At 49.3% G+C, this 15,118-nt stretch overlaps 1 pseudogene across 1 annotated transcript in view; it reads left to right on the forward strand.

Moving 5' to 3' along the window:
- Window positions 1-15,118, forward strand: part of LOC144953572 (uncharacterized) — a 103,754-nt pseudogene that overhangs the window by 31,357 nt on the left and 57,279 nt on the right. The window contains exon 3 of the transcript XR_013640834.1: window positions 2,305-3,330. The product of XR_013640834.1 is annotated as an uncharacterized LOC144953572 (transcript). The remainder of the gene's footprint in view (window positions 1-2,304; window positions 3,331-15,118) is intronic.

The following is a 15,118-nucleotide window of genomic DNA, read 5'->3' on the forward strand; positions in this document are numbered from 1 at the left end:
CACTCCAGACCAGGTGCCAGCATCATGACCAACTCGGGCATGGAAGTCACCCAACAAGATGACTCTATCCCATGGGGCCACTTGAGCTAGCACCTGTGACAAGAGGTCATAGAAGGCATCTGACTCATCACATACACACACACGAACTCGCACAGACACAACGCACACACATATATGGACTCACACACCCACATGGACGTACCCATGCACACGCGAACTTTTATAAATAAGTTTGTAAATAGTTTTTTTTTTATGTATGTGACTTTAGCACTACGTGTTAAATTTAACTACTGTAAAGTTGACGGATGCGAAAATGGAATAGCACTGGCTCACTTACAGGGCTTATGGCGTGGTACCTGGGTTCTTTTTTTTAACCAAATCCTTCGCAAGTTTTGTACACAGACAGACACACAGATAGAAATAATGACGTTTATAGGTCAGATGTTAATGATCCATGTGTAATGCGAGCGTATGTAAGGTTTCGCTGCCCCAGCCCTAAGCCAATCAGGCGCCACGAAGTATTGGGGGCAGGGTCTGGGGGTGGAGCCGGGGGGCGTTAAGGGAGGGGTATTATCTGGAAGGTTCTTAAGGGGTGTGGCGAAGGGCGGAGTCTGGGTGATGTGGAAATGGGATATAAGGGGGAGCCGGAAGGGGCTCGTGGTCAGTTGGTGGGAGCTGGAAGCTGGACCACGTCGGGAGTCTCCTCGAGCCATCGGCCACGTGGCAGCGCGGCGACAGCTCCCAGCGCGCTTTTGGCCAGTGGTGCGCGGGAGCGGGGAAGCGTGAGAGCCGCGCGGGAGCGGGACGTCAGTCTGCGACGTGCCGCGGAGTGACTGAGGGGAGCGGAACGCGAGCTGTCCATATTGAAGAATAAAGAGATGGAGACACAGTCGCTTGTCATCGACCTGTTTTATCACACATGTGAAATGCATGTGTATTTAAGAGTTTATCTTTATAGGGAGCTGTAGCGCAGTTATTTCACTGCATTATGAACTCAACAATTAGTTTGATTATCGCTGACAGCAAACATGATTGATAACACTGCGTAAAAAAAAAATTGTCCCTGCGTAGTAAGTGTTATTTTCTAATTGCTTGTGCCTCAAGAATACAGAAAATGGCTATTATTCCCAACAAACTTTGCTTTTGTGACCAGGACAGTGATATTTTGAAATGTACCTATTTTCAATGAGAAAATGTGTGCATTTGTGTCATTCCTTAACGTAAAGTCCTGGTCACAAAAGGAAAGTTTGTGGGCATAACCAATACAAAATGACACTAGCCATCCAGGGACGAAAATCGTGTTACATAGTGTAAGTGAAAGCTGAACTTATTGTGGGCCCCTGCTATGTTGATTCATCTTGAATTAATTACATGGTGAAGTGTGAGGAAGCATTAATACTGAGCAGATGAAGGTGGCCAGGCATGGTTCTGAACACACCACCACCTTTTTACCATGTGGGTGTGTGACAGTATCAAGTTTGTATTTGCCGTAAAGTATATTAACTATTGAACATGTAGGTTAAATCAAAACAATCGTTTAATTTAGTTTTCCTCTGGGACTTTTTGTTAGTCAGAAAAATATCTCAGCACATATGCAGCTGAAGTTAGATCTGTTCATCCGAGCATTCAAACAAATCTGAGCCTGGCTTCCACCTCAAAGTTTCGATTGAACATTCATTTATGCATTTTTGCATAATACAAATAGTATTATTTTCAACACACTTTGCTATTATAGCTGAATTTTTCTTAAATATTCCTTTCATAGCTAGACAGCCGAAATTTTGTGCATTGAGTTTTGGGTAAACATTGATTTTGAAGATACTAGAGCATCCAGGCCTATTTATGACCATTGGCCCTCTCATTGTGTGCCTTTAACAGCCCACGTGATGAATTGGGGAATTATTTTCACTATAAAGTATCATGAATATATGAATAAGTATAGATGTGTAAGTCATATGTGACTGTATATATGTGCATTCCTCTGTGCCTTGATACTGACATAGATGGTGTGGATATGTTTTTCTGTCTGCAGCTGACGCTTCCTCTGACTCTTCCTCTGCAGAATTGGTCTGATGGAGCAAAGGAACTCGGCGCAGCTCGGTACAAGAAGGAAACAATTCGACCAGTATGCAAACAGCACGGATCGTACTGGAAGTTTGACACAGCACCAGAGAACTCGCACAGGAGAAAAAACATTCAAGTGCACTGTGTTGTGACAAGGCATATGCACGGTCATCAACTCTTCAGATCCACCAGAGAACACACATGGAAGAGAAACTTTTCAAGTACAGTTTGTGTGTAAAGGTATTTTCAGGTTCATCTCCTCTGAAACGACACCAGATAACACACAGGGGAGAGAAACCCTTCAGGAGCCTTTTGTGCGATAAAGCATTTGCAAAGCCATCATATCTTCAAACACACCAAAGTACACACACGGAAGAGAAACCCTTCAGGTGCACCATGTGTGAGAAGGCATTTACAGAGTCATCACTTCTTAAAATACACCAGAGAACGCACACAGGAGAGAACCCCTTCAAGTGCACTGTGTGTGAGAAGGCATTTGCACAGTCATCACATCTGAAAACACACCAGAGAATGCACACAGGAGAGATCCCCTTCAAGTGCACTGTGTGTGGAAGTGCATTTGCATGGTCATCAGATCTTAAAATACACCAGAGAACACACACAGGAGAGAAACCCTTCAAGTGCACTGTGTGTGAGAAGGAATTTGCACAGTCATCAAATATTAAAATACACCAGAGAATACACACAGGAGAGAAACCCTTCAAGTGCAGTGTGTGTGAGAAGGCATTTGCAACGTTATCAAATCTTCAGTGCCACCAGAGAACACACACAGGAGATAAACCCTTCAAGTGCACTGTGTGTGAGAAGGCATTTGCAACGTTATCAAATCTTCAGAGCCACCAGAGAACGCACACGGGAGCTAAACCCTTCAAGTGCACTCTGCGTGAGAAGACATTTGCACGGTCATCACATCTAAAAACACACCAGAGAACGCACACAGGAAATAACGTCTTCAAGTGCAGTGTGTGTGAGAAGGCATTTGCAACGTTATCAAATCTTCAGAGCCACCAGAGAAAGCACACAGGAGCTAAACCCTTCAAGTGCACTGTGTGTGAGAAGGCATTTGCAGCGTTATCAAATCTTCAGAGCCACCAGAGAACGCACACGGGAGCTAAACTCTTCAAGTGCACTCTGTGTGAGAAGGCATTTACAGAGTCATCACATCTAAAAACACACCAGAGAACGCACACAGGAGAGAAACCCTTCAAGTGCAATGTCTGTGAGAAGGCATTTGCACAGTCATCAGTTCTTCATCGACACCAGAGAACACACAGGCATCAGAAGATCCCCAAGGAGCGGAGTCTGAAATCGGCTTGTGTAAGTCCAAGTGCTGCAATGAACCCATCCCTGCTGAAAAAAGAACCAGAATTTAATTCCAGCTTGGACGCAATGAAATGTATCAAGGTGGATTTTGAAGAGGTGAAATGTGAAGAAAGTGATCGTGAAGAGCTATGAAGCGATGGTAAAATGTGAAGATGAAGATTCAACTCTAAAATCGGACCTTCACATCGATGGAGGCGACATGAAGCAGGAGGAGAATTCTGACTGTGAGGCAGAGCGAGGCAACTCCCAGGAGTTTGTGGAAGTGGAGGTGTGGGTGGACTTCTTAGACAATACAAAGTCAAATGGAGACCCGGTAGATGTGTAAGCTTCATGAAGCTCCAATAGATTCACCTTTGTCACAGGCCTTTTATTAAAATAACGTTAAGTTGCACACTCAATTCCTAGGTTCAACCTGCAAAGTAAGAGCAGCCAGTATTTGCGGACCTGTGGGTAGGGTAGATCTCTAACCAGGAGCCAGAGCCAATAAGCTCCGAAGCATTTTCTATGTTTTATTATGTTATAATAATTTTAGCATTTATATGGTGCTTGCTTAATCGCCTCAGCAACTCAGTTGTTTCGTATCATCTCATCACAAACACTCGAAGAGCATGTTGTATGTATGCCTTTTCCATAAAATTACATTGATTGATTTTTTTTCTATTGTTTTGTCATCTACGTACCTCTTCCATAAGGTCGGGGAATGGAACTTTCTACAAGCAAACTGAGGGCACCCCTATCTCCGGTAGTAGCCAACGTTTTCATGGAGAAATTTGAGAAATTTGAGACTGACGCCATCTAGACTGCCACTCTACGCCCGACCTTATGGAAGAGGTACGTAGATGACACTTTTGTCATCTGGCCACATGGCCGGCCTGCTCTAGACCAACTTCTCGACCACATCAATTTCATACACCCAGCCATCAGATTCACCATGGAAGTCGAAAAAGATGGCAAGCTACCCTTTTTGGATGTCCTAATTAAAAGGAGACCTGATGGTTCAATGAGCCACTTTGTCTACAGGAAAGCCACCAAACGGATGCTTACCTAAAACCGGATTCCCACCACCATCCCAGAAGAATTCCCTCATCAAGACTCTATACCATAGAGCCCAATGCATATCCGACCAGGAACACATTGCCAGTGAACTCAAACACGTACGCCAAGCTCTTAAGGCTAATGGTTACTCCAACTACACAATCCGCAAAGCCATCACTCCAACCATCAAGAAGGATCCTGTTGAGGAGCCTTTCGAGACCATCACCTTACCCTACATTGCTGGGGTCACAAAAAAGATCTCCAAAATCCTGATAAACACAAGATCCAGGTTCGATTCAACACAGTACATAAAATCCGTGATCTGGTCCCGTCTGTAAAATATGTGGTTCCAGACATACAGTACCCTGGCGTCTACAAACTAAGTTGCCTCTGTGGTAGCAGTTAGATTGGAGAAACCAAACGACGTGTCTCGGACCGCATCCGTGAACATTAAGCAGACTTGAAACACGGTAGGACAAACACCTCAGCCGTGGCAGATCACTGTTACAATTCAGTGGGCTCACATGATATTGACTTCTCCAAGACAGAGGTTCTCTGCAAGCCATCTGGCTACCATGAGAGATTCGTTCATGAGGCGATCCACATATACAAACACAGAGACAATTTCAACCGAGAAGATGGATTCTGGCTTAGCAATCATTGGAAGGACGTAATAAACCATTTCGGATCTTAACTGATTGTGTTCATGTTTACTGGGACTTTCAGACCGCGTTCCACTCACTGGCATTGTATTCTCCGCAGGGAATGGATTCTTTGCTCCGCTGCAAGTTTCCTCTCCATACTCTCCCATTGACATATTTCATTGCTTCCTCTTAGTATTTTTCACACGATGGTCAATGGTACAGTGTATAATGACAAATAGTATAAAATGTATATGCTTAATACAATGTACAAAGTAATATATAGTATCGTAATTCTATAGTGAATATACAGCAGTCTGATATACATTAGGGTGGGTAGAATAATACATAGTGTAATATTACAATGTATAAAGTGGTTTTATAGCAATACAGTATGTAATTTAACGTTGGGTTTGTCTATGGCAGTATATAGTATGGTGTAGACTCGTGTGATGTAAGAGAATAAAGTTTAGATGGAAGCATATTATATTTTTTACGACGTAGAATTGTAATGTATTACTTACTGTTAGTAACTCAGCTTATTGTAGAGTATATTTAGTATACTGATGATACTATGTAGTTTATACTTTAGTTGTTTACGTGGTGGTTTTAGTTACTGCAGCTACATACTATTAACACTCCTTCCCTTTATTAATGCTACCCCTATACCCTCCCTTTGATGCTGCTAATCCTGCATAATGCACGGGCATAAGTAGTACTAATCACATACCTGCATTTCCCATATCCCCTCCCTTTGATGCTGCTAATCCTGCATAATGCACGGGCATAAGTAGTACTAATCACATACCTGCATTTCCCATAAATATGCTAAATTCCTCTTGATATGCAAATTCTTTTGTCAAGGCGCCCTTTCCCCCCCTTCCAACCCAGCTTACATATATGCTCCAAGCATGGTGCTGTTTTATTCAGACGCTGTCACCTCGATAGACCTGGTTTTCACCTGAGGACAGCTGCTTGCGTTGTGGCCAAAACGTCGTGAGAATTATTTTATTATGTTTTATTTTTATTATTTTATTACTTCCCTTCTACGTGACTTTACCGAAAAAACCAAGAAGATGCCCATAATTAGATTGCGTTAATTTCAATGTTTGGTGAAACCCGCCACTACGCGATTTGTTCTCCAGCACACTGGTGTGCTGTACTAGTGTAGTGTAATAACTCCGACTGTTGTCCAGCAACGGCAACAGCGGTGGACAAATAGTACACACGCCAGTGAGCATATACACGGGTTAGTCGGCAGGGCAGAAAAACTGGGGCAAGGGTCATGGAAGACTCCATCTGGAAGCTCCTGGAACCTGCTAGTGGGTTCGAGAAGGGAAGCGCGGCCAGGACGAAGCTAGGCCGTACTGGGTAGCATGAAAGCAGCTGAGAGTGGGAGCTGAGGGCTGTCAGTTTTGGGAGTGGACTCATCTCGTCATGGCTGTCATCTTCGCCGCCTTCGTCAATGCCGTCTTCGCTAGATATTGCACGGCCGGATAGTTGTTGGTTGTCTCGGTCAGCGCCATTGGTGTTACATGGTCAGGGTTGTGTTTATGCTAGGTTTGACGACGAGGTAGTACGATGGCAAACCTGTGAAGGTATTAATAAAGGTGCCCCCTTAGAAACCTTGTCTCCCGCAACGATGACACTACAACTGGTGTTAGGAGTGGGGTGAAGAAAGAACCCACCTATAGTGTCATTGGAGGATGGGAATGGCGAAACATTCATCCCTCCAGCAGCCACGGGAACCCGGTTATGAAGCCCATTGGCGGAGAGAGAGCGGCTGCGGATCGGCAGGAGATTGGCGGAAAATTGGCGAGAGAGGAGCCCGATCCTCCGTGGTCATGCGCCGAACACGCGGCATGGCCGAGGACCACCATGTTGAGGGGAGCGCGGGGAAGTGCGGGAGTCACTCCACAGCCAGCGGGGTGTAAAAGAGTCACGAGGGGACCCTAACGGCGATCCCCATCTCTGTGGGAGAGCGGAGGATCCTGGGCCGGAGACCGCACATGTGGTGGGTGCCATTTTGCCCGTAGTGGGCTTGGCATGGCTGGCAGGCGCTATTTTGTGAAGAGCGCGGGACAGCGCTGGAGGGGCGGCGGAGTTAAAGGCGCTGCAAGGGGATATTTTTGGCCTCCCGTGTGATGCCCGCCCGAGATTTCTCCAGTGGAAGCGAGGGGAAGCCGAGAAACCTTTCACTTTCCGGGAGGCGCTGCTGGTGCTGGGGCAGACCGCATTCCTCCAGACGGGTGAGATGGCGCTCGACTCCTTGGCGGTGGAAAGACTGCTGGCGTCGGGAGTCGGGGATCGTCCTACCCTTCGGAGGAAGGCTCGGGGATCACGTCCTTGAAGGTGGCCCGGGAAATTCAGGGCCACGAGGCCCGCCAGCATTGGCCCAAAGTGGAGGCTTGGCCGTGGCAGGAGGAGGACATGGTGGCTGTGGTGTGCGGCCTGGGGACGCACGGGAGAAGGCCCCCACGGGTGGGTTGGCAACCGGGGAAGCCCCCTCCGCCCTGGGGTCCCACGGCCAAGTGTTTCAGGTGTGGTCAGCCGAGCCACATCGCGATAGAATGCCGGGGTGTCAGCAGGGTGCCGGCAGCACCACCGTAGCACTCCGACCTGCCGGCAACATTTTCCCAAGCTGCACCGGATCCAAGTCTCTGATGCTTTCCGTGACTGCCGTGTGCAAAGTGTCAGGGGCTGGATCTGATTAGATGCTACTGCGGATTTCAGGAAAGGGCCGTGCCCTTCGGCCATTGTTTTTTGGTTCCCATTCCTCGGAATCTCAAGGAATGCAAACCCTGCCAAGGCGGGGGTAACCAGTGTCGAGGACCGGCTCACGTGAGCTATGTTCTGGTAAAGGCGGACTCTCCCTTGTAAGGTCGGATTTGGGGGGGTTGTGTATATTGTTTGGCTTGTGTTATCGGCTCTCGTGGGGGGGGGGGGGGCGTCACGGTTATGTGGTCCCTGATGGGGTTCTTGCCCATGCCGCAGTTGCGCTGCGTGTTGGCGGCTTGTGGGGGGGTGCCACGGGTTGTCCTTTTTGTTGGCGGTCCGCGGGGGGCGCCGGAGTTGCACTACGTGGTTATGGTTTGTGGGATACACTGCGGTTGTGTTGCAACCAAGGTTTTCTTTTTGGGGTAAATTGTTTTTTCGTGTTGATGGTGTTCCTCTGGGTTGGGGTTGCTCTGCCTGTCCCCCAGTTGCAGTTGCAACGGCAACTGCGGTGGACAAATAATACACACGCCGGTGAGCATATACACGAATGTGTCGGCAGGGTGGAGAAACTGGGGCAAGGGTCATGGAAGACCCTATCTGGAAGCCCCTGGAACCTGCTAGAGGGTTCGAGAAGAAAGGTGCGACCAATGCAGAGCCAGGCCACGCTGGGTACAATAAAAGCAGTTGAGAGCGGGAGCTCAGCGCTGCCGGTTCTGGAAGTGGGCTCGTGTCGTCGTCGCTGTCATCTTTGCTAGATATTGTGCGGCCGGATAGTTGTTGGCTGTCTCGGTCAGCGCCATCGGTGCTACACGGGCAAGGTTGTGTTTAGGCTAGGCTAGACGACTAGAGAGAGCGCATTTATATTTACGCGATCTAACCCAAAAAAAATCTTATGCATGATTCTAGATTTGAAGCTTTCGTGACTGCAAGGATTCATATTCTTAGGTTTTATCGGTAAAGTCTGTGAAGGATGTCGTTCCTGACTTACAGTATCCTGGAGTCTACAAACTGAGTTGCAGTTGTGGTGATTGCTACATTGGAGAAACGAAACGTCATGTCTCTGATCGTGTCCGCGAGCACAAGTCAGATCTGAAACACAGCAGAACTGATTCTTCGGCCGTTGCCGATCATTGCTACAACTCTGTGGGCTCTCATGAAATTGTCTTTTCCGAGACCAAGGTGCTCTGCAAACCTCCTGGCTACCATCAAAGGTTTGTACACGAAGCCATACAAATATACAAACCGACATAATTTCAACCGTGATGATGGTTACAAACTGAGTAATCATTGGAAAGATGTGATTAACCATGCAAAACAGATTTAACTACACTTATTTGGACCATCTTATTTGACAGACAACTATTCTTGAGTTACTGTACAGGTTACTGATAGACAGCCAGTTTTGTTTTACCAGGTTTAGCTTCTTTTTTCACACACTGGTTTCCTGCTATAAGTTTTACCCACCAAACAACATAGCAGGAGGCTGTTTCTTCCTGACCTGCTTTTTGTGCTTTTACCATCTACATGGCAGAGGCTCGGTCTCATTTGCAGCATTTTGTTATGTAGGCTAGCCGTAGTCTCAAGCCGCACCTCACCATAATAAAGGCTCAGTCATTTGTTATACAGTCTAGCCGTAGTCTCAAGCCGCACCTTACCATAATAATTAAAAGTGGGCCGTTCCTGGCCCTTCCCCCCCCCCTCAACCATTATATATACGGAGTGGTATCTCTTGTAATCTCTCATTTACTTGATACAGCTGTCGTGCTGTGACGGTTCCACCGGAAGACGGAAGCTTGTGTTGCCTCCGAAACATCGTGATTTAAATTTGTTATTTTACTTTTATTAATGTATCATTTTTACCTACGTGACTTTACCGAAAAAACCTAAGACTATGAATATCTTATGGATGATATTGGTTGCAAAAGCCTACGTGTTAAACTTTCTTAATTGCCTCAGCAATTCAAAGTTTTGTATCATATCTCATCACAAACACTCGAAGAGCACCCCTAAGTGGCAGCTGCCTCTGTGTGGCATAAGGTGGCCCAGCACCAGCCTGCATGTGGATATGAGTCTGTCAGTCAGTCGGGCGATAATTAATGTGTAATCTCAGTTGTGCAATTTTTGGACATTTGGAATTTCCCAAATTTTGACAATGACACCAACATGCAAAGACCAATGTGTTTTGAATAACACAATATGTTTTACATCCATTCTTTAAGCAGACGGTGCATATTTTGGTTGAGGTTACTGGAGTAGCCAGGGGTGCCTGTCGGATTTGAACCTTGAACCTCTGCAATAAATAGAGAATGCGCTACCACTTGGCTTCCCTCAATCTGAGTGTTGGCATGCCAACCAGTGGTTCTACGCAGATGTTCCATTTAGAGGGGTCCACATTTCACATGCCTAGAGAACGGAGGGCATGACTGTTGCCGAGAAAACCCGGAGCTTCATGCGGAGCGACAGGCCAGGTAGCTTCCACACAGCATTGCAGAGCTGATGGAAAGATAATGCCGCCCGACAGATTCGGATCACCCACACACTGTCCACATCCGCAGGGTAGACGTATTGTGTACACACAATGTATATACAGCGTACACACAGTCTGCACATACACTGTATACACAAATACACTAACAAAAACAATAACTGCCATTCGCCAATACGTGGTGGTGATGTCCCCATGGCGCTTGTGCCAGGCTATGTGCACGTTAAGGCCACGTGAAGTGTCGAACTCCCGCCGGCAGGAGGTCACAGGGCAGACTCAGGTGCCATGGTTCAACTGAGATGACTGGCCGATGCACCACCTGTGCCTCCTACTGTGCCAACAGTGTACACACACATTGTGTGCGCGCGCGCACACCGTGTGTGTGTACACAGTTTGTATACAGGGGCCGTCCATAAATGACGTCACGCGATTTTGGACGATTTTGACCCCCCCCCCTTCGTCACACGACGTCACAAAAAGTCAGAACCCCCCTCAAATATGACGTCACAAAGCTCTGCCCACCCTCCCCCCAAAAAAACATGCTTCAAATTGCGTATTTAATGTGGCGCTACACTCTGACGTTGTAGGAGAAAACATTAAATGTATATTTAATCAAGAAGAACGTGTTGTCTATATTCATTTAAGTTGCGCATTTTGATGTGACGTCACATTTATCACACCCCCCCATCGTCACACATCGTCACAAATGTCTGACCGTCCCCTCCCCAGTTGCGTGACGTCATTTACACAGTTTGTACACACACACTGCATACACAGTTTGTACACACAATGTTCACGTTGTTGAGCTCACGCACCCAAAGGGTCAATGTTCAATAGAGGTGTAGTAGAGTTACCCACTCCATGTTCACAAACTGGGAGAGCTAATCGTTGACAAGGTTTTCCCGCTCAAACTAACGGTCAGGGTCTCACAAGTTGTGAGAGCTGACCGTAAACAAGGTTTTCCCGCGCGACCTAACGGTCAGGGTCAGATAGGGTGAATTAGGATCCTAAAGCAGATTGGGAACGACCAATCACAGGGTTCCACAAGGTGGCCGGGGATTGGACAACCCGGCCACGAACAAGTATAAAGCGAGAGCACTCAGAGCTCTCGGGGAGTTCGACTACACGAAGACCCAAGACGGCGGAAGAAGCCTAGGACCCTGGACCAAGCCCTCCAGCCCTTATAAGGGCTCGGGTTCAGAGTAACCAGTGGTCGGGGAGACATCCCTTAGGTCCAGTCAGAGGACATTGGAAGAGCGGGATATTAAGTAGCCTGTAGGGTGCGGAGGCTTGTACGTTCTGAGTGTAACGGGTGAGGGGACCGAATACCCCTCAGTGCATAGGGACTGTGTTCATAAGACGAATAAAAGTGTGTGCTACAAAAGACGTTGAAGAGTCCGTCTGTACAGCACTACATTGGTGTCAGAAGATGGAAACAAGACGAACGAACCGCACGCGAAGTCCCGACGATGCAAGCTCCGACTCACCCGTGGGTGCTGAGGGCGGCGCTGAAAACGCTGGCGTGTCTCCAGCCGTCCCACCACCAGCAGTGCAGCCGACCGCCGCGAACGACGGCACCCAGGCTGCTCACGCCCGTCTCGCCCAGCTGCTGCATGCTGCAGCAGCCATCCTGGAGCAACTTACCCTGGGGGCTGCGGGCGGAGAGGAACGGCTGACAGCGAACGTCTCCGCCATCGCAAACCCGGAAGAGGTCGTCTTTCCCGCCGATGGGTCACGGGGTTCCGCCGGAGGCGGAAGCCAAGTGCATGCTGGGACCTCCGGGGGCCAATCACGACACACCGCGTCATCAGAGAGCGACGCTGCCTCTGCAGGACCCTCCAGCAACACCGCGTCATCACGGCTGCGACGCCAAGCGATCGCCGCGTTTGGAGCCGAGTCCGACCTTGACGAAGACGACGACACAGCTGCTCTACAGCAACGACTGTCTGTCTTTCGCGAATTCTCGTCCACAGGGGGCGACTGGGCGCCATTTCAACGTCGCTTCCTCAGCCACCAGGAGATGGTGGGCTGGTCGGATGCACAAGCACTTCGTGCACTGCCAGCCACCTTGGACGATGACTCTCTCGCTGCACTCATCTCCATTCCCAAGCGACAAAGGGCGACACTACAAGCAGCACTTCAGCGGCTGTCTGATGTCTACGGACCTCCTTCCGCCACACGCCACCAGTTCTACGAGAGACGGTGCAAGCCAAGGGAGTCGCCATTGGCGTTCCGCACCGCGCTACTCGCTATGGCAAGAGCGGCTTACCCCCGCAAGGACGATGAGGCTATCGACGCACTCGTCCTACAGAAGCTGTTGGAGATGGCGAGGGGACTGCGCCTTGTCATCCAGGCTGTGGATGATGAAGATATGTGCTCACTGCGAGCTGCCCGGAGCATTCATGCTCACCTGATGCTCGACCAGGACGAGACCATCACCGCATCAGCTATGACAGTGGGGCCTGCCAGCAGGGACAACGCGCGCTCTCCAGATCGAGTCTTCTCGACGTTCAGCACAACGCTCCAGCGATCACCGGATCGCATCGGACGCCGCGACGACCGGGAGCGGGGACGGTCTTTCCCCTGCGGCGACGTGACGTGCTTCAACTGTGGCCGCCGAGGCCACGTTTCTTCCGACTGCCGTGCACCTCGCCGCCGCTTCTCCGGATCCCGAGACCGGGACTACAGAGCTTCCAGAGCGGCGCAGCATAACCAGGCGAGTCGCGCCACCCCTCACGCTCGGTCCTCATAAACACCACAACGCACCATTGACTTCGCTCGAAATACGGCGTATGACGCGAGGCGTTCGGGCGACTTTTCGCGACCACTACGACCCGGGCAGTGGTCTGAGCTGGCCCATAGAGTGGTTGTAGCGACGGCGGGTTCCTCGGTGGTTGTTGGTTCGATCGAGGGGGTAGAAGTGCGCGTGCTTGTCGATACTATCATCTCCGAGTTAATTTACAACATACTGCCCGTGCGATGTCGTTCATTGGAAAAGGTTTCCGTTCCGTTTTTTGCCGCAAATGGAAGTTCGCTAGGGATTCTCGGGCAAATTCGGGCGCAAATTGCCATTGGTGATATTAAATTGGCCGGCCCTGTTTTTGTATCTTCTTCCCTGGCGGTGCAATGCCTTCTGGGAACCGATTTTCTTGCCAAAATGCCCGTTAAAATCCTTATCGATCAGGGATGTATTGAACTTCCGTCGGGCCGGCGGATGGCATTTTAACCCGCAACCACGCATTCACGGACGGAAAATGCCTCCGTACAGGCTTTTGCGGCTTGCGCCGTACGCATTCCGCCAGGGGCACAAATGCTCGTACCCTTGCGGTTAAAGAGAACCGCTCACTCCCACCGCCTCAGTAAATGGCATTTTATTGGGACCCTCCAACAAAGCAGTTAAGAGCCTATCGTTGGTGGGCGCACAGACTCTTGTAGCAGGCGACAGGGAGCCATTTATGCAAGTTTTGAATGTCGGTTTGTCCGACACCGTCATTCCACAGGGGACAGTGCTCGCTCATGCGACAGTGGCGCCCCTGGGGACTGGGGTTGTTGGACACGTAGCGAACAGTCAGCAGCCTCGCCCTCATAACGTAGACGAGGGATGGATTGACGCTCTTTGCGCGGATGCCGGCGATTTATCCGTGTCACAGCAGAGTAAATTGCGAGCTCTTTTGCGGGAATTCTCGGATGTGTTCAGCAAATCACAATTTGATATTGGCTGCACCAAGCTGCTGCGTCACCACATTGACACTGGTGACGCTGCCCCTATCCGCCAAAACCCGTTTCGGCTCAGCCCTGCGGAGAAACAGCATGTTAAATGGGCAGTTGACGACATGCTGGCGGCTGATATCATTTCTCCTTCCAACAGCCCCTGGAGTGCTCCGATAGTGCTGGTCAAAAAGCACGATGGCAGTCTTCGATTCTGTGTAGATTTTCGGCACCTTAATAAAATATCCGTGGCTGACGCATATCCTCTTCCACGTATGGATGAGTCATTGGATGCTCTGGCAGGGGCGCGTTATTTTTCCACTTTGGACCTTCTGTCAGGGTTTTGGCAACTCCCCCTCGACGAAGCGTCAAAGCCAAAGACTGCTTTTCGGACACCACAGGGCCTTTTCGAGTTTAATAGATTGCCCATGGGGCTCCACTCGGCTCCAGCGACGTTTCAGAGGCTCATGGAACTGGTCCTCGCTGGGCTCCAGTGGGACTCATACCTTATCTATCTTGATGACGTTATCGTCTTTGGCCGCACGTTCAACGATCACATTGAACGGTTGCGCGCCGTTTTCGAGAAAATGCAAGCTGCGGACCTCAAATTCAAACCGCAGAAGTGCCACCTTCTGCGGGAGTCTGTGTGCTATCTAGGCCACATAGTCAGCCGCTCGGGTATTTCCACAGACCCTGAAAAGACTAAATGTGTCAGCCAATGGCCTACCCCCACCTCTGCTGGGGATGTTCGCAGTTTTATCGGGTTCTCGTCGTACTACCGACGCTTTGTAGCTGGTTTCGCTACAATCGCCAAGCCACTACACGCTCTTACAGCGAAAGGGCTGAAATTTCATTGGAGAGACATGGAACAGGCCGCATTTGACTCCTTACGGAACGCTCTTGTAGCAGCACCGCCCCTGGCTTACCCCGATTTCGCAAAGCCGTTTATTCTGGACACAGATGCCAGTAACACCGGGATCGGCGGGGTGCTGTCCCAAATCGTTGATGGCGTTGAGAGGGTGGTTGCCTATGGAAGCAGGGTTTTGCCCCCTGCAGAGCAACGTTATTGTGTAACCCGACGCGAGCTGCTGGCCATTGTTTACTTTATACAACAATACAGGCC

The sequence above is a fragment of the Lampetra fluviatilis genome, chromosome 78 (genome assembly GCF_964198595.1).
Source record: "Lampetra fluviatilis chromosome 78, kcLamFluv1.1, whole genome shotgun sequence".
NCBI lineage: Eukaryota > Metazoa > Chordata > Hyperoartia > Petromyzontiformes > Petromyzontidae > Lampetra > Lampetra fluviatilis.